The following is an 18,981-nucleotide window of genomic DNA, read 5'->3' on the forward strand; positions in this document are numbered from 1 at the left end:
GGTTAAAAGAACTGAGCATATTTAGTCTGGAGAAAAGGACTTAAGAGGGACCTGACAGGTGTCTTCAAGTACATTAAGGGCAGTTATAAAGAGAACAATGACCAACTGTGTTCTCCTTGTCCATTGAAGGCAGAAGTGGTAGTAATGGGCTGAACCAGCAGCTAGGTAGATTTAGGTTAAGTGAGGGGAATAAGCTTACTTAAGCTTTGGAATAGGTTACTAAGGAAGGTGTGGATGCTGGGATTCCCTCAGAGATCTTAGGCTGAGTTCTTGGGAACAGTGGTTGACTCCAAACTTGTCACTCTGGTTTCTTTATTGGCATATGGTAGACCTACATGGAGCTAGCTGATCAGACTCATGTTCCAAGCTGATACAGGGCATACCATAAATCCAAAATGTATACAAGAATTGGTTACTTTATATACACAAGTTTAACCGTATGCTGATGCATGCCTCTTCCATTCTATACTATGTCATGCACTTTATGATTGGGCAGGTTGTTTTCCAGGACCAGTCCCTTAGAGATCATGCTGTCTCCTCATGCCACTGCAGTGTTTTTGGTTTCCTCCATCCACATATTAAGCCATTTCTATTGACACTTGTTCCTTGCACCTGTTTTTACCCGTGTCTTTCCTTGTCCTTGAGTACTGGGGCCTAACAAGTTAGCATCCCCATGTCTTTATCAGGTTAGACAAATACCTGCGACAGATGCTTTAGGTGTGCTAGGCCCTGCCTCAGGGCAGGGGGCTGTTTAGATTATCCCGATGTCTCTTCCAGCCCTGCACTATTATGTAAAGCAAAATAGAGCATTTCAAGCTTAATTAAATGGAGTATTTTGAGGGGTTTTTTTGAAGCAACTTTTAGACATTCTATATAGAATAAAATAAAGAAAATTTATAAGAAAAATATTGAACACATTTTGGGTCCACAGGGTTGTTTCACTGGAAATTTTGAAATTCAGCATGCGCTTGCCCCCCAAACGAAATTAATTTGAAATGGATGCTCATAAAATATTTCAGTTTCAACAAGCTGGCATTTTTCAACAGCAAACTGGATGGAAAGTTTTGATCAGTTCTACTCATACCACCTACCTTACCAAACCAGAGCATACCCCAGAAGCATAGGTACAAATCAATACAAAAGTAGGTTATATTCAGGGTTTAAAGGCTTTATGCCATCTGGCACAAGAGAAGAAACTCAGGATTTATACACTTTTTGAATAGTCAGTTCTCAGATTCTCTGCTGATGTAAACTGGCACCACAGTAAAGTTAACATTACAGAATTTGGCCCATAATTGAGGTAACACCACTCCAGTTTTCCCCACTGATAGCCATGGGTCACACCAGCATGAGAATGGAATAAAGCAAGGTAGAATCAAGACTACTGTGCATTCAGATTCTATATGAGCAGATGTAAAATAGAAAGAGCAGCATTCCCCTTGTCTGCACTTTGCAAAGACTGCAAGAGACCTTCATAATTAACTTGAAACAAACACGTCCTTATGCTTGTTTCAGATCACAAAGTGCCTTCCACAGACACAGCTTAATTATCTCTACATTTCATGCAACTGGAAAATTAGATTTTCCAAACAATGAAAGGAATTAAATGCAAAGCATCAATTAGAAGACATTATTAAAAAAGCACAATGACTGAACAGAAATTCAGTCTGTTTATAAAGCTCTCATGAGCCTATTATTGTATTTGACCAGAAGGTACCATTGCAATAGAACAAATTAAATGGAAAAAGTTAGGCAGGCAAATCTGTCAGCAAATTGTGGTCAGTAATGAATCATTTTAGTAATATAGGGCTCAAGAAGTCAAAAGATATTATGCAAAACCATACTGCAAAACATTATGCAAACACGTAATATTTAGAGGGATTCAACATTCAGTGGGGTAGTCAAGCAATTTGATTGTGCTGCCTACAGATTCCCCTCTGGCAGCTGAAAAAGGTGAGCCAGGGCCAGCAAACTCTAGAGAAAGCCAAGAACTTGAGCTTTAGGAGTGAAATTAGCTCATTTGCAGAGGGACAGAATGAGAGTTACAAGGCCTAAGCCTTGATGTTCCTTTGCTGAGAGGGGAATTTCACCCTAGAGGACCAACCTGTCCAGATTCTCATGGGGTCTATAGACTGAAGCTATTTTTCTAGGTATTGCACCTTTCTAAGAGTCCTGCCTAGGTGAAGATCAACCAGCCGTTTCTCAAGGAAGGATGGGGTGTGGTGATGACAGCACTAACCGGGGGCACACAAGATCAGTGTATTTTGGGGCAGGGATTGTCCTTTTGTTCTGTGTTCACCCATGACTGGGGCTCTTAATAGAGTTGTTTTGAATGATCACAGTGCTTAAGAGCTGGATTCAGTTCCTGGCTCTGCCAGACTCCTGTGTGTGAGCTTGAACCAGTCAGTCACTTGGGCCTGGATCCACAGACTTGTATTGCAACACTCACCACTGAGCATACCTATCAGAGCCAGCCGGGCAGACAGGACAGAGGGCAAGCTCCTCTCTTACCCTGGTTTGTGGGACTTGGGCATCTGGTTGCCTAGAAAGAGGCAGCAATGCACACAGGAGCCAGGAACTAGGGCTCCTAGGGAACTTTTACAGCAGAAATGGGGCACTGAGTGAGCTAGGCAGGAGCCAAGCAGGGGTTTTGTGGATCACAGTTGCATGTAAAACTGAGACTTAGCAAACTAAATCTGGCTTTGAAGTGCCTAACTCCCTTTGGTCCTTATGCTGCCTGGTCCCTAATTGTAAAATGGAGATAAAGTGTCTTCTCCCAGCCCTTTGTTCATTTTTTAGATAAGCTCCATGGTGTAGGGACTGTTCCTACGCGTATGCATGCAGAACTGTGAGGCTCTGAACCCATTTGGGGCCTGGAGGCACTACTGTAATTCAAGTAATAAACTATTGGAATTGCAGTGTCCTGAAATCAGATGGGCTACTCCTGAAGTAAAGGAGTTAAAGCTTAATCTGGCACTTGTGGTAACTAAGCCACTTTGCTAGTGATATATTCAAGGGATTCTAGTATCTCCATTTCACTTTAATTAGCATGGAAAGATGTGTTTTGTTATGTAAATAGATTTTCATTTCAATCCTAATTATTTTTATTCTTCTATCATTTTCTGCCGCTCTGCACAGGAAATGTACTTGGTTGACAAGATCACCTTACTGTGAAATAGCCAATAAATGATAAATCTGTAGTTCTGGACCATGGGCAGGAACCAGAGCAGAAACATCTGAAAAAGTTTAGAGAAGAAAGGCAGATAGGTGTGCATTCGGGAGAAGTGGAGCAAGAAATACTTCTGCCAAGGCCAAAATAGGCTGGCAAATCAAATTGTTTCAAGCTAAGGAGCATTTTGATAAGCAAGCAGGAGGAAATTTTTGAACCAGTTATGCTGTTGCCATAAGCTGCTACCTCAATGAGACCAGACTCCTTCCTTCTGTTCTTCCATGTCTGATGCCAGCCTGGCTGTGTTACCTTAGAGATTAACTGTCTCAGACTGTAGGCCCACACAATAGCAGTAGCATTGAAGGTGTGTAGTAATAAAGAGGAAGAAAAGTGCAACTCTTGGAAGAAGAAATGCTCCTTGAGTCACGAGGTGCTACCTCTCCTCCATCAGATCCTTGACTTATACTGCCCAAGCCAATGATCAGTCTCCACCCAGCCAAACCCATGCACCAGTGAAAAGCCTCATCGAAGTCAAGACTCCAAATACTTGCTGGGTCTGCACTGATCTGGGCCGATTCTATCTATGTCACAATGCCATGCCTTCCCTGCCTGGTCAGGCACCTCAGAGGATCAAAGCAGGTGAGTCTTACTGGATAATGGCGTTTCTGCACTTTCTCTTGCCAGATGGGAAGCTGGTACCTGGAGAGCAGTTGGCAGTAGGTGGCTTGATTGTACCTTCTTTGGCCTCTGAGCAAGGCCGGCTCCAGCTTTTTTGCCGCCCCAAGCGGCAAAGGAAAAAAGCCGTGATTGGTGGCACTTCAGCAGCAGCTCTACCACACTGCTTCATTCTTTGGTGGCAATTCGGCAGCCAGTCCTTCCCTCTGAGAGGGATCGAGGGACCTGCCGAATTGCCGCCCCTTCCCATTGGCCGTCCCAAGCACCTGCTTCCTACGCTGGTGCCTGGAGCCGGCCCTGCCTCCAAGCCATTGCCAATGCAGGTTGGCATGGTCAGGATGAGGATGGTGAAGTAGCTTCAGGCCTGGGAGTGATTCACACTATTGATGGAAGTGTGGACTGTACACTAGCTAGAATTGTGTAGAAAGAATTTAGACAAAGCCCTTCAATTCAATAAGCTCTTCATGGCCAGATCCATCTTTCACACATTCTCCATGCACAATCAAGCTTCATGTGGCCCAGAGCCCACTCTTGAGTGCTACAGGATACAGATAAATTAAAAGCATCAACTTCTCTCTAGCTGGGCTTTTCCTGTGTCTCCATGTGCCTAGGATACTGAATGGGCTGAGCCCATTAGTGTCTCCCAACTCCAGCAACGGGATTCCATGCAAGTTACTACAGCATGGACTGGAACAGAAATACTTCTGGCCTGTAGGCAGTAACTGAGATTATGGGAGACAAAGGTTTCCTCATGGCCAGGCTGGTAGGAGTTGCACTGACTAGTTTCTCAAAAGTTGCTTTAGAGCAATGATTTTCAGAGTGAGGCTGGCTCTTTAATGCATCTCCTGTAGCTCTTTGCAGCACAGGATAGTTAAAGCACTATTTAATTAACCCAAGTTATTAACCAATCATGGTGCTTTTACTGTGTTGACCAACTGTAGTTGGTAAAATACTTGGTCAGTCTTTTTACTGTGAGAATATCTACAAACTAAATATTTCCCAGTCATACTGTTTATGTATGAATATATAGTAGTGTAGTGAATGGAACAATGAATTCATGCTACTGTGGTTCTTTCACGTAATGTTAATCACTAATTTGGCTCCTGAAACACTGAGGTTTAAGTATCACTGCTCTGGAATATTTCATGTCTGACTAACCATCCAGCTATCCTGAGGAGTCTCATCTTCATCCTTCCCTCCAGAGTAGCCCCAAAGAAGATTCCTGTGCCACCATCAAAAGGAGCACATAAATGGAATAAGTAGATGCATATAACCATGCAAAAGCCTGCTGAATATTAGCTTCCTTGGCTGGAGATTTTATTAAACAAGATGATATTGGATAGCACTGCTCCACAGCAAAATCAGATCTGAAATGGAGCAGGCAACTCACCATCCAAGCATCTCTAATGCTGATCTGCATGAGCTGTAAATATAATTGCTTTCATGAATAAAAGCTTATTTCTCCCAAACTTAGAACATGGTAGCACTTTCCACTTCTTTTCACCCCTTCTTTATACAAGTGGTAATTAAATGCATCAGTCAAAATTAATTAGCAAGGAAGCTTCAACACCACTATTCACTGCTGCCAGGGATAGGTTTTTTTATATAATCTAAGCCTCTGCTTCATTTTCCCCTTCAGATCTGGACATGCTTATAAAACAAGCTCAAATGCTTGAAAAAAGGGCTTTGGGATGCTAAACTCACCTTGGAGAAGGGAACAGAGTGGAATCACTCAGGGCTTGGCTACACTTGAGAGTTACAGCACTGGTGGTGGCTTTACAGCGCTGTAACTTACTCCCTGTCCACACTGGCAAAGCACATACAGTGCTGTATCTCCCTGGCTACAGCGCTGCATGTACTCCACCTCGACAAGAGGAATAAAGAGAACAGCGCTGCTCTTGCAGCACTGGGGTGCCAGTGTAAACAGTGATTAATCTTACTACGCTGTCACTGACCTCCGGAACCTTCCCATAATGCTTTTTAAGTGAAGATAACACTGTTTTGTTGTGATACCTCTTTTGTTGTGAACTCGGGGAGCTGCTTATCTAAAAAACAAACAGCTACTGTTTGCTCGAGCAGAGTTAGGCAGGGGGATGAATGTCCACAGCTAGTGTTTGCTTGAGGAGAGCAGCAGCCCCAGGGGGAAGAGGGGGGTCCGTATTGGAGAAGCTGCTTATCTGGTCTGAAGGGTATTTGCATTTAGTGAATGAGAGAGGGGTGGGGGAATAGGTTGAAACTTAAAATGATTGAAGGTTGGTGCTGTGTATCTTCAAGTCCTTAGAACTTGCAAGGCAGGGAGCTGACAGTGTCAGCTCCAAAAATCCACTCCGTCTCCCCCACGCCTCTAACGAATTTAAGGAGGGATTTGAGGGAGGAAGAAGAGGTGGCTTGTGTATATTCAGACATAGGGGCAGCATGAGACAGCTTGTCTGGCTATTGAACAATGCACGATGACGATCTAGGGCTGCTGCCAAGATGAGGAATGTTGTTGGCTACTGGCCTTCCATCTAGGGCCTCACCTTCATTCAGATGACACCAATCACAATAGCCCACCTAGCTAGTACAGTCACTAGCCACCTGCCAGTCTCACCAGGGATTACACAGGCTTTGCACAGGGGTCCTTTCACTTTGTGGCAGCACCTCACTGCAATCAGCAGCTCTGATAGATGCCTGTAGCCCTGTTAAAGTTACCTCCCACCCCTGACTGAACTGGGAAGGGGGCCATCTTTATGACCCTCTTCAGTGCTAGAAGGCCCCTGGTTCTTTCCTCCCTTGGAAGTGTCCCCTCATGCTAAGTGAGCATGCAGGCTGGCATTGGACTTCAGGGATTCCCCACCTGCGGCATCCTGGGAGCATGATCTGTCAGTTTGTAATGCAGACACATGCAGCTAATGAATACTCTGCTTCCACTGCAGCAGTTTGGCTTTATACTGCTCTGAGCTCCTCTGAATGTCCAGAACTCCTATGAGTGCAGTTAGTGCAACAGGGCAGTAACAGCTTGAGTCCAAACCATATTCTCCTCCAGCCATGTTACTGTATGTACCATAAAGGTTGGGGGAGCCGTCTGTCCTTTCACTCAATACCATCCAACCTTCAGTAATGGATCTGTGATCACCTTGCTGGGAAAATTGCATATATTGCGTTGGATAGTAAAGATGGATTTATTGCAATAGCTAAACTGCCTTCAGTAATTAAGATGTCTAGAGACAACCTAACCCCCCTCCCAACCTCCCCCTCAAAAGGATTCACAGCAGCACATTTCCAGGTCAAAAAATCTCCTTCTCACCCAAACACCTATAGAAAGAAACATAACCCTTAAGAGTTAATCTGAGCACTAAGGCTATTTGGGGATTTACACAGAGGAGGCAGCACAGCTGCCAGCATCTCATCAAAATATGCCATCTTGATACACACATCCAGTTAGGATACAACAGTAAGTACATAGTGACCTGTATCTCAGAACAGGCAGTGCACCAAGGAGAGCCCTGATACAGGCTATCTGAGCAGATTTCAGCTGTTGAGTAGGATTCTCCACTCACTCCAGTTTCATGCTAGCACATCAGTGGCACGATTCCTTGATTTACACCCATAGAAGTGAGATCAGAACACAACCCTTAATAGCCAGTGTTTTGACCCAGCAGAAAGTACAGCCATGAGAATCAGCCCACCTTCAACTTTCCTACTAAACAAGCTTTTATGATTGTGTTTTGAATGTGTTACTGACTTTTGGACACTCTTCTGAGACTGTCACTGAGTGGAAAAAACATTTCCTGAGTCTGCCTGGAACTAGAGCTGGTTGGGAAACTTTTTCCCCTGTGAAAAATGTCAATGAACATTTTAACCAGCTCTGGGCAGAAGGAGGAATTCAGACAGCACTAAAGAAACAAGATTGAACTTCAGATTTCCTCTTCATGCTCTGGCCCTGCTGCTTTCTCCACCCAGGCTCCCTGCACAGGGAGCAAAAACTAACAGTGTAGAGTGCCCATGCTGTCTGTTACCTTGGGACTCCTCCAGCTGGTTAGTTCAACCAGTTTTCGTAGCTTCTAGGGCCAGAAGGGACCACTATGATGATCTAGTCTGACCTTTGCTGACCTCCTGTGTAACAGGCCATTCAAAGTTTTGAGAAAGTCCTATTTTAACTAAAGCAGATTTTAGAAAAAGATCCAATCTTGATTTAAAAATGGCTAGAGTGAGAGAATCCACCACATCCTTTGTTAAATTGTTCCCATTATTAACTAACCTTGGCCTTAAACAGTGTACACATTATTTCAAGTCTAAATTTGTTTATCAAGTTCCAGCTATTGGAGCTTGTTAGAGCTTTGTCTGATACAGTACATTGAGGATCCCTTTTATCAAATAGCTCCTCTTAAGTATTTATAAACTGATCGAGTCACCTCTTAACCTTTTGGTTAAGCTAAATGGATTGAGCTCCTGGAGTCTATCACTACAAGACATGTTTGCTAATCCCTCAGTCACTCACTGCTCTTCTCCAAGCTGGCTTCAGTTTACCACCACCCTTCTTGAACTGTGGACACCTGAACTAGACACTATATTCAAAGCCACCATCCCAGAATGGAGGACCTAGCCCAAGAAACACCAAGTTTTGGAGGGCAGCCTGCTAATCAAATGGGTTTATTATTGTTTAGTCAAATCAAGCCAAGCCCCAGAGATTGCTCATGATGTTTTCCAACATTTCAAACCCCTGACTCTTCCCAAGGCTGCATCTGGAGCAGCATGTGCACTCAGGTAATTAAAAAGCTAGCTGCAGTGGGAGCAGTAGATCCATTTCTCACTGTGTGAAAGTCCTCAGTTAAGTCAATATTTTAGCAAGCAATTTCTTATTTGAATACTCTGACCCTGAAAGATGTAGAAAAATAATTCTTTGAGCCCACTGCCAATATACATGCTAATTAATTGAATACCAGTGTCATCCTCTGATTTCAGACCACCGGGGGAAGCTAGAGATGCAGCTGGAAATAATTAGGCACAGGAGGGCTTTAGAAGTTCATTAACTGAATCATTTGCAAAGTGCTTGGTCCTTTGTAAGCACATCTAACCTTGGAGTCTGTTCACTCCTTTCCTGTGGAGGCACCTGAGGGTTCCAGGATTACCAATATGATGGCAACTGACTAACAGGTATGCCCAGCTCTTCAGAGTCCTGGCCAAATAACTGCCTCCAGTGAGATTTCTGGTTATCAAACTAAGAGGTCAAGCAGGCTGCTTGCAGAGCCAGAGAAACAGACAAAACATGCCATGAGCAGCAGGCTGAGGAAGGCTTTGAGCAGGCCAGGTTAGAAAGGGAGCCCAGACAGCTAAGCTTCCTTTCCCCCTAATCCTTGTTCAAACAGCCCAGAGCTTTAACCTCTTATCCAAGTAATGAATGAGCTGTGTTAACCTCCTTGGGAGCAGGTGGGGTTCTTACTGTGCTGGGGGCATTTAATTCAAGACAGCTGTCCCTGCCCTGACAGTCCCTGCACTTAGGGCATGCAGCTGGGGTCTTTCCTCCTCTTAGAGAGCTATAACCCTGTTTTGCTATCTTTGCACAAAGTTTGTCTACACCTTTAAAGGAGTCTTACTAGCACTGAATACCCTTTGAAAACCAAGATTCATAGGGTGAAATCCTGGCCCCCACTGAAGTCAGTAGCAAACCTCCAACTGATTACAGTGGGGCCAGGATTTCACATGCAGATTTTAAGGCCAAAAGGACCATCATGATCAGCCATTCTGTCCATCTGCAGAAAACAGGCCATGGAATTTCACCTCCCAATTCCTGATGAGGATCAGGACCTTGTGCTGGTTTGAGAGATGCAGTCTCTGGGTCGAAAGTCTGATAGACTGAAAAGCCCATTATTAAATATTTGTTCCCCCCTTCTGGGCCAGCAACATAGCTGAACATGTGCCCACCGAGGAAAATTAGGCTGCTAGAATGGTGTTAAATAGGATGCTGAAGGACACGTATGCCTTGCCCATGAATGGCATTGCATGTCTCAGCACACACTCCACTCACTTTTTTGCAATGACTCAGAGGGGAATGCTACCTACCTCCACCTACTACTGGGTTTGGTTGGAGGGGTCTCCTATCCACCTGCTAAGCAGGGCCTAACCTTGCTCAGCCTCCCCAGCCCAGGAATGAAAATGTGCCACACAATTGCATGTCTTACCTTGTGACTGACTTTAAGGAGCTCTATCAGGCCTGTTCAGCTTGTAGCACTTCCATTAACCGCTGTGGAAGTTGTGGATGGATTGAGGGGAGCTGACCCTCAGGCCGCAACTTCACTGCACAGAAAGGGGCGGTTATTATACTTGTTACATACTTCACTAGAAATACTGCAGTAGCACTTCAAGGCAGACACTCACTAGAGTGACAGGAGGGCGTCTCCCATCACAGTAGTTAAACCAGCTCCCCAAGAGACCGTAGCTCTGTTGACCAAGTTCTGTCTAGACCAGAGGTTTGGGTCAGGTTAACTACATGGCTTAGGGCCTGAGCAATGTAGCTGGGTCATAATTTTTTGTTTAGTCCTGGCCTTTGGTGCTTTGCAGGTTGGCTATCTTGATGTAAAACCCTAGTGGAGACGAGACACTGTAGTTTGTATCTTCATGTAGCTACTCAGTGTAGACCCATGTGGAGGATTACCAAGTTAGCCTTGAGTAGTTAGATGGAGGTAAAAAAATTTACCTAGACACTGAACCTTTTGGGGGAGCTCGGTGGGGGGAACCCAAGGAATACCACAGTAGTATTTCATTTCCAAAAGGGGAAATGCACAACAATAACCAGCTTCTTTAAGTGGAAGTTAAAAGCAACAGTCACAAGAATGAAATGCCTGCAAGCTGCATGGAAACTTTGTAAGAACTCCATAATAGAGGCTCAAAGTTCACCCCAAATAACAACAAAAAATGCCACTGGCTAAACAGTGTAAAAGAGGCTATTAGAGGCAAAAAGGCTTCCTTTGGAGTGACAGGCAAAATTGGAATTTGCACTATAGGGTAAGTGATGTCTAGATTGTATTAACATGAGTTGAGGAAGACCAGGGGAGTTAACCACATGCAGTCTGGCCATCTGCTGACAGGATGCCCTTCTGTAAAGGCTCTGATACCTTGATTATGTAAATATGTGAGATTATTCCATCCTTGAAACACCAACAAGATAATTACTAAACAATAAGTCACTGCAACTCAAGCAATGAATTTGAGCCATGCAATATCATACTAACTGCAATTGTACTATTATCTGAGCAGGAGAAAGGACACGTGGCCCCAGAAAATTTCCCAGCTGGTGGCTATTTAAATTAGGATTGTGTGTTCCTTACCCTGACTGATGGCTGGAAAAAAGAGGCACTCTTGGCCTTCAATAAATCAACTCAGCCTCTCTACAAATATTATACCCACTAGACTGGTACAGTGTGAGGTCTGACTGCAAGCAAGTTTCAGCTATTTCAAAGGCAAGATCCAAAACCTGTTGAAGTGAATGGGAGTCTGCACTGGATCAAGCCTCAAGTGTCCTATTGGTTGCAGTTAACAAGGGGAATGATTAGCCTCCTCTGACAGAGGGGCACTGGATTTATGGCTCAAGAATATCTAACCCACTAACCCCACTTTTTTATCCTACGATTGCAGAGGTGTTACTGAGCCACTTCACCTTGAATTGTCTTACAATAGGTCTTAGCTACTTATACTAAACAATGCGCTGCTCCCTATATTTAGCTGTGACCCTGAATACCTTCCCTAAACCTGAAGAGATCCTTGTAGCTTGAAAGATTCTCTTTCACCAACAGAATTCAGTCCAGTGAAAGGTATTACCTCACCCACCTTTGCAGGATTAAGGCCTAGGAGAGCAAAGTGCTGAGTCTGATCCAGAAAATACTTAAGCACATGCTTAACTTTAACCACATGCATACAGCCCCAACACATGGAAGTGCTCATTCTCTTGCAGAGTCAAGCTCCTTGCTCAGTACAAGGGAAATAGAATTTCTCCTTTGTGCACCATTTAAAAGGAAATGGAACACGAGTACTTGTGGCACCTTAGAGACTAAAATTTATTTGAGCATAAGCTTTCTTGGGCTAAAACCCACTTCATCAGATGCATGCAGTGGAAAATAGAGTAGGATATAAACACACACACACAAAACAGGTGTTGCCATGCGAACTGTAATGAATGTAATTAAGGTGAGCTATTATCAGCAGGAGAAAAAATCTTTTGTAGTGATAATCAGGACAGTCCATTTACAACAGTTGACAAGAAGGTGTGAGTAACAGTAGGGGAAAATAGCATGGGGAAACAGTTTTTACTTTGTCTAATGACCCTTCCACTCCCAGCCTTTACTCAAACTTTTCTCACAATAAAAATACTCCAACAAAAACTGACTGAGAAACTGCAGAATTGGAATTAATCTGCAAACTGGACACCATTATTTTAGGCTTGAATAAAGACTGCGAGTGGATAGGTCATTATACAAAGTAAAAACCTTTTCCCCCTGCTAATTAGGCTCTAAGGTGCCACAAGCACTCCTTGTTCTTTTTGCTGATACAGACTAACAGCTTCTACTCTAAAACCTGTCACCATTTAAAAGGAGTTGCTCACATATCTATAAGTGGCTGCAGAGGCTAACAATGGAGGAGTTTATGCAAAGCCCTATCAAATGGAGCAAGGCCATTGCAGGAGTAGCAGCACAACAAACAAAGAGGATGGGGGCATGCCTGGGTACAAGGGTGGGGAGAGAATGGCTGGACCTCTTTTCTCTGTGGCTATTCTAGGCTGCAAAGCAGTCCACAGAAGTTGTGCAAGGCTGCTGAAAAGTAGAGCCTCCCAAGGGACTCCTACCTCACTCTGGGGGCTGACAGCTGAGAGCAGAATTAGGTGCATTGACAGCTTTTCCCCTTCAGCCATGGGTCTGGTTCCCATGTGAAATCTCCTGAGACAGCATAGAACCCAGTTCTGGAACTTCCTGAAAACCTAACCTGTGCTCCTAGTGTCCCCTTAGCCATTATGTTTATGGTGTAGATGCCCATCATAGGCAGACAATTATCTACCTTAACAGTAATTGGAGACCAGGTCTTATTTAAGAATTTGCTTTGCTTTTTACACCTACTACATGAGGCCACTATTTTATGATGATCAGGTGAATTAGTGACAGACAGACGCAAACCACATGACACATTCTCATTTAATTCTAGAGACAGACCCTGGACTCTGAAATCCTTGGTTTAGCCACAGAACAGACAAGGCAAAGCAAGCTTCCTTCACGCACTTCCCCAAGCGCCCATCAAACAGCTCAAGTGGGGTAACTTGAGAGGGGAGCTTGAGCTCCACATTCCTTGGCCTCTCCTGGACACTGCTACCAATGGGCCAACTGTGAGATCAGAGCTACACTGATTTACACCAGTTGAGGATCTTGACCCTCATGTGATCATACTATATTGCACTGGTATAAAACCTGGCACCATTCTGATGCAGCACAGGCTAGGAAAAAAGTGGAGTTGGGCTCACAGCATTTTTGTTCTGCAGTTTGCTCAAGGCCACTTTCGCAGAATCCCTGTTTTGCTTTTATACAAACAGCCACCTAAATGAGCCACAATCTGCCACCTAAATGAGCCACAATCTGCCAAAGGGACTTCAGTAATATTGCTAACGATCCTCAGACCACATCCCATTAAAAAACACATTGAATGACATTTGCCCTGTAAAACACAGGCAGACCCATGGCCTGCTGCCTCTCAGGGCTTGGCTACACTTACAAATTTGCAGCGCTGCAGCAGGGTGTGAAAACACACCCTCTGCAGCGCTGCAAATTGCGGCGCTACAAAGCGCCAGTGTAGTCAAAGCCCCAGCGCTGGGAGCCGCGCTCCCAACGCTGTCCGTTATTCCCCACAGGGAGGTGGAGTACGGACAGCGCTGGGAGAGTTTTCTCCCAGCGCTGGCGCTTTGACTACACTTAGCGCTTCAAAGCGCTGCCATAGCCTCAGATTCTGTTATTTTGCAGCACTGCACACCCTGCCCTGACAGCTTCATGCACTGGCTGCTCTGTGCCCTGCTTAACTTCTAAATAGGCCCATTTCCCAGCTGCTTATTCAATTGCTTCGTTGTGTCATTGCCTACAGAATGCTTCCTACTGTCTATCTCACACCCCAGGAGTGATGGAAATAAGAGGACCATATGTAATTATTAAGCACCTTATGTGGGAATTCAGTGTACACGCCAGCCCTTAATTAAATGCTCTTATTGGGGGACCTTTACAACTGCAAATAGTTCAGGCACAGAAAGTTGCCACAGTCTCCCACTGCAGATATTTAAACCAATTTAACCTCCATCAGCCACTCTGAGAAGTGTGGTGTTTCACTGGCCATTAAATTATTCAAGCCTAAATCTGTTCTAGATACACAACTGGAGAACATAAATGTCTGATGTTTGGGAACTTTAGAGATATTGCAACAAGCATTTGATATTTATATCAACTCAAAGCCCCAAATGGGTTGGGATTGTTTATACTGCTTTGTTATTATTACAGGATGATTTTACCAGCTGTCTTGCAGAGCAATAAGTTAGCCCTAATCTATAGTTAAAACTAACATGATTTTGAGCACATTAGATTGTCTAGAGTAATTATTGCCCTAACTACATTGAGGAACCAGGTAAGCACAAGGCTCATAGCTGTAAGAGTCAGTAGAACACCCTCTATAGAAGATTTTGGGAAAGCAGAGTTAAGCCTGTCAAAGCATCCTTGTGTGTAAATAAAATTAGGCTTCTGAGCATTTGTCACTAATATGATGTCTGCACACTCAGAGGAGGGGAGCAGATCCCAATAAAGTCAGATTATTAATTAGAGAGACTTACCTTTAGCATCATGTCACAGGACACACTCACTAGCAGCGCTGGGGATTAGTTCCGGCCAGTCTGAAGCCCCCTTTCCATCATCATGCGCTCACCACAGCACCACACCGTCTCTGGGACTCTGGGCATTTCCTCCTGGTGACTCAGCCCTCCAGCCGGGTCACAGCACAGTCCAGCCCTGCTGCGGTTTCCAAGTCCTGTTGTGACAGCTGTCCTTATGCTCCCCCCCAGACAGTCTTCCACTTTCCCAAGGGCTGGAAGGGGAACCCAGGCCTGTCCACTACTCCAGTTTCCAGCCCAGGGACCTTTCACAAAGAGCAGCTATGGTCTGCTTGCTCCAAGAACCTGTTGCTATTTCCCTGGATTCCTGTCCTACTTTGCTGTAGCTTCTACCTACCCACCAACTTTTCCAGCTAGAACTTCCTCCACCCAGGGAGCAACTCCAAACATGCTCCCACACGCCCCAGCAATCACTAAAGCCTACTTCCCCAGCCAACCTTTGCCTCTGCCAGCTTCCTGGCTTTATACCAGCCCAACTGTTCCTTCTCAGCTGGGCTCCATCATCAATCAGCCTTGCCAGCCCTGGCTCTCCCCCAGGTGCAGCCTCTCACATTAATTAACCTAAATTAACCTGCACTGCCTTGTGTGGTGTGGTCACCTCATCACACCCCATAACAAAGAGGGAAAGCAGTTTTGCTTTCAAAGTCTGGTCCATGCTGACCAGTGCTAATTCATGTAATAACCGCTGACTTTGTCATCAGAGGGGAAAATCCCTCAACAGTCATGCTGGACAGAGACGCTTTGCCTGGGCTACAGTAAAATGCAATTAAAGGTTAACAGGGACCAGGGAGCAATATTACTTTTGCCAGATTGTATGAGAAACTGGTTATAGTCCAACTAAATCAATGACTTCCTGAGCCCACGGCACATTCCATAATCCACAAAAAACTCCAACACACGTGTAGTTAAGCTCAGTGTCAGCTGCTCTTTGATTCTGCTGAAGTTCAGCGCATCAACTGCTGCAATATTTCAGTATAAGCATAACTCCCACACACCCCAGTTGTTGGCAGGCAGGATTGAACTGGCGGCCTTTGGAGCTTAGTGCATGAGCCTCTACCACATAGGCTAAAACCCAACTGCCTGTTAAGCATGCTCATTTTCTCTCCCTCTTTAAGTAGTCTTGGTGCCACTAGCTGGGCCAGAACACCACACCCAGGACGTGTGTGGGTTACATACTTTCCCGAGCTGAGGAAGCACATCCCAAGCTTCAGAGTCTTCCCAGCTGAAATCCCAGAGGAGTCCCCCCTTGTAACGCCAATGACCAGTCCATGGGATCGAACAGGGGACCTCTGGAGCTTAGTGCAGGAGCCTCTACTACATGAGCTAAAAGCCAAGTGGCGGCTAGCTAAGGCTGTAGAGCAGACTCCTTTTATCTCTTTCTCTCTCTAAGTGGTCTTGGTGCCACTAGATGGGACAGACACCACACCCAGGAGCTGTGTGGGTTACACAGGCAAAACATATCATCATTAGCTTTTGATCCCAGCCCTGCAGTGCCTAGCTCTAGGTTTGAATATCAAGGCATTTTTATTGCAGAATGGGGTTTTTTTGGAAGGGGGGAGGTTTCAATCCTGGAATTACTATGGGATTCACTTTCCCCCTTCCATTCCCCCTCCCTCGGCCCTTTCTAAGAGTCTACCAGCCTAGCTTCCCATGTACCAAGGGCTGGATTGGACGCTCATTAGTTGTGCACAAAGTACTCACACTAAGGTGTGACTTCACCAGAGTCAGGGCCTGAGTCTCATTGAACTCATGACTCTTGCCCTGGTCCAGCAGACCCTTGCCAGAGTGGTGTGAAGGGGCTTTAGCATATCTGAGAATCAGGCCGTCAGTGTTTTTCACGTTGTGTAACAAAATCAAAATTGGGCCCATTTTTTTTTAAAGAAAATTTCATTAAGAAGCAAAAGTATTTCAAGCAAATATCTTGCCCCTTCTGCCTGCACAAACAAAGGTGCAGGTGCTCTGAGTCTATTCTCTGCTGCATGGCACTTGGGGTGTACAAAGCCAACCTTTCGGATAGCCACAGATTTGCTCCATAATGGACTCTGGCCATTTTCTAGCAGGGGACACCTGGCCTACACAGGCCCATGTGACTCAGAAACACACTCATTTTCTAAGCAGTGAGTCTTTTTTAAACATATGCAACATTTCATGCTTTTAGCATTTACTTGATGCAAAACTAACCCTTTCATCAAAACTGCAAATGAAGCGAGCTGTGGGCTAGAAGAAAATTCTGTGAAATCATTTTGAAATGGCCTCTGTTCTAACTCTCCAAGGGTAGCCAGCTCCCCATCCAGGGGGACAGAAGGGGCATCATAAGAGAGCAATACAAGAGTCTTCCCAACATCTCTATCCTCTAGAGCTGGTTGGGAAAAGATTATTTTTTCCTACCAAAAAAAGAAAAATCACTGAAAACGATTCACTTTCTTTTTTAATCAAAAAATTTTGGTCATGCTTCAAAAATCCAGACCTCAAAATGTGGGGCTTTCGTTGACAAAAACTGAAAACAAACAAACAAAAAAAACTCCAACACTTTTCAGGTTTGCAGATTTGTGACAAAAACCCAGAAGTGTTTCTTTAAAAAGCTGTTTAGTGTGAATAATTCCATTTTGTCAAGACAGGCCAGTTGCCATTGAATCTTTAGCCAGGTTTTTTGAATAATAACCAGGGCCAGGAGAAGTAAGAAGTAATGTACAGTGCAGTATGTTAATGCTTTATTGTAACTTTGCCTTAATGAAACGTTTCAAAAAAAAATGTGTCAACTAAAAGTTTTGGACCCATCCTCTGCACTACCAGAGAGGCCTGAGCGTGTTGCCTCTGCAGCTCTCATGGCCCCTTTGGCCTGGGGCGTAAGAGACTCACTGGAGCGAGGTTCTCCTTTATTCAAGTCCGCCATAAGCCTGCGTCCTCCCTGGAAAGGCTCCTTGCCCCTTTCTGGGCTGAATCTGCACCTCCATATCATAGTATATTGGCGAGTAATGTCCCTTTCCCCGATGGTATGTCAGGCTGGGACTCATTTGCAGGAGAAGCTATAAGGGCAACTCTTGCTAACCCTGACTCAAGCCATAATGTGCTGAGAAAACTCAGTCTGTTCAAGGATTTGATGGATTTTGCTGTCTCTTTGATTTAAGAGTCAGTGTGTTCTCTTTTCTGGACCAATTCCTGGCCTCTTAGCCAGCACTGACCCACTGCAGAGCACACTATCTCACCCTGAAAAATGCCTTTTCTATTTTTCTTAACCTCGCTAGCTATCATCAAGTGTTTTGGAAGAGATCCATTTGCTGTAAAATTCTTCTCTCTGCTGCCCATGCCGCTCTGTGGCAGGGCTCTCAGCCCCAGCTTAATAAACTGCAGTCTCATTGTCTGCTTGTGGTAAGGTTTGTTTTTTCTACCCACTTGAGGACTTGTGTGCGGCAGGGGGATGTATCTAGCTGCAGCTGCTGGCATGCCTGTAGGCAGTGTGCATCTCCTCCCCTGCTCCTGTCTAATGTGTGATGAGCTAAGGAGGCTGCACCTTCACAGATGGGGTGAGATCTGCCCAGGGCTGTGAGGATCCCTGCATTTGTCACCACTCCTCTCCCAGTCAGGCATAATCGATATATGTATTTCAACCTCTCTTTCATTGACAAACTCGTATTGAAACTCTGTTTCCTACCTGGGAACCAGAGAACTAAAGCAAATGTCTCTTAAACAGCTATTTGCGACCATTTTTGTTTCTGTTTGAGTATGTTCTGGTAGCAGTCCCCAGCCAGAGGTCCCTGGGGCTTTGAGCGGATGGACTTTTGAAAAACTGAAGGCAGCTATGAGTAATAATGAATGATTATAAGAGTAACAATAGCAGTTGTGTAGTGCTTTTTCATGTTCAAACCCTTTACAGATATTATCTAATTCACTAGTCTTCAAAGAGCCCTGTGCATTAAGATAGGTGTGTTAGCATTGTTACCCTCATGTTACAGAATGGGAAACCATGGCAGAAAGATTAAAATCAGTCTTAGCCAAGTAGCTACTGACTCAGGGTGTTTCAAGTTTGAGATAATGGGGGCCTGCTACTCTAAGGTGCTGAATATCTGCACCTCCCATTTTTTAATCATTTGTCATCTCAAGATGGGCACCGAGAAACTTTTGGCATAAATGACTTGATTAAGGCCACCAGCTGAATCAGTGCCAGAGCTGGGATTAATGGTCAGGCGTCCTTGGCTCTCTGTACTGTGCTCAGACCTCTCTCTGAAGTGTGCTCATTCCTGAAAAGAAAATG

The 18,981-nt window shown here is 44.7% G+C and overlaps 1 long non-coding RNA gene across 2 annotated transcripts in view; it reads right to left on the reverse strand.

The window, feature by feature from the left end:
- The window catches only part of LOC120375495, a 62,289-nt gene extending 47,137 nt beyond the window's left edge, over nt 1–15,152 (reverse strand). For both annotated transcript variants that reach the window (XR_005586581.1, XR_005586580.1), the window contains exons 1-2: nt 14,673–15,152; nt 10,006–10,120 (exon numbers count right to left, since the gene is read on the reverse strand). This is a non-coding gene — a long non-coding RNA (uncharacterized LOC120375495). The remainder of the gene's footprint in view (nt 1–10,005; nt 10,121–14,672) is intronic.
- Nucleotides 15,153–18,981: the final 3,829 nt, after the last annotated feature.

This window comes from Mauremys reevesii, linkage group 12 (genome assembly GCF_016161935.1).
Source record: "Mauremys reevesii isolate NIE-2019 linkage group 12, ASM1616193v1, whole genome shotgun sequence".
Lineage (NCBI taxonomy): Eukaryota > Metazoa > Chordata > Testudines > Geoemydidae > Mauremys > Mauremys reevesii.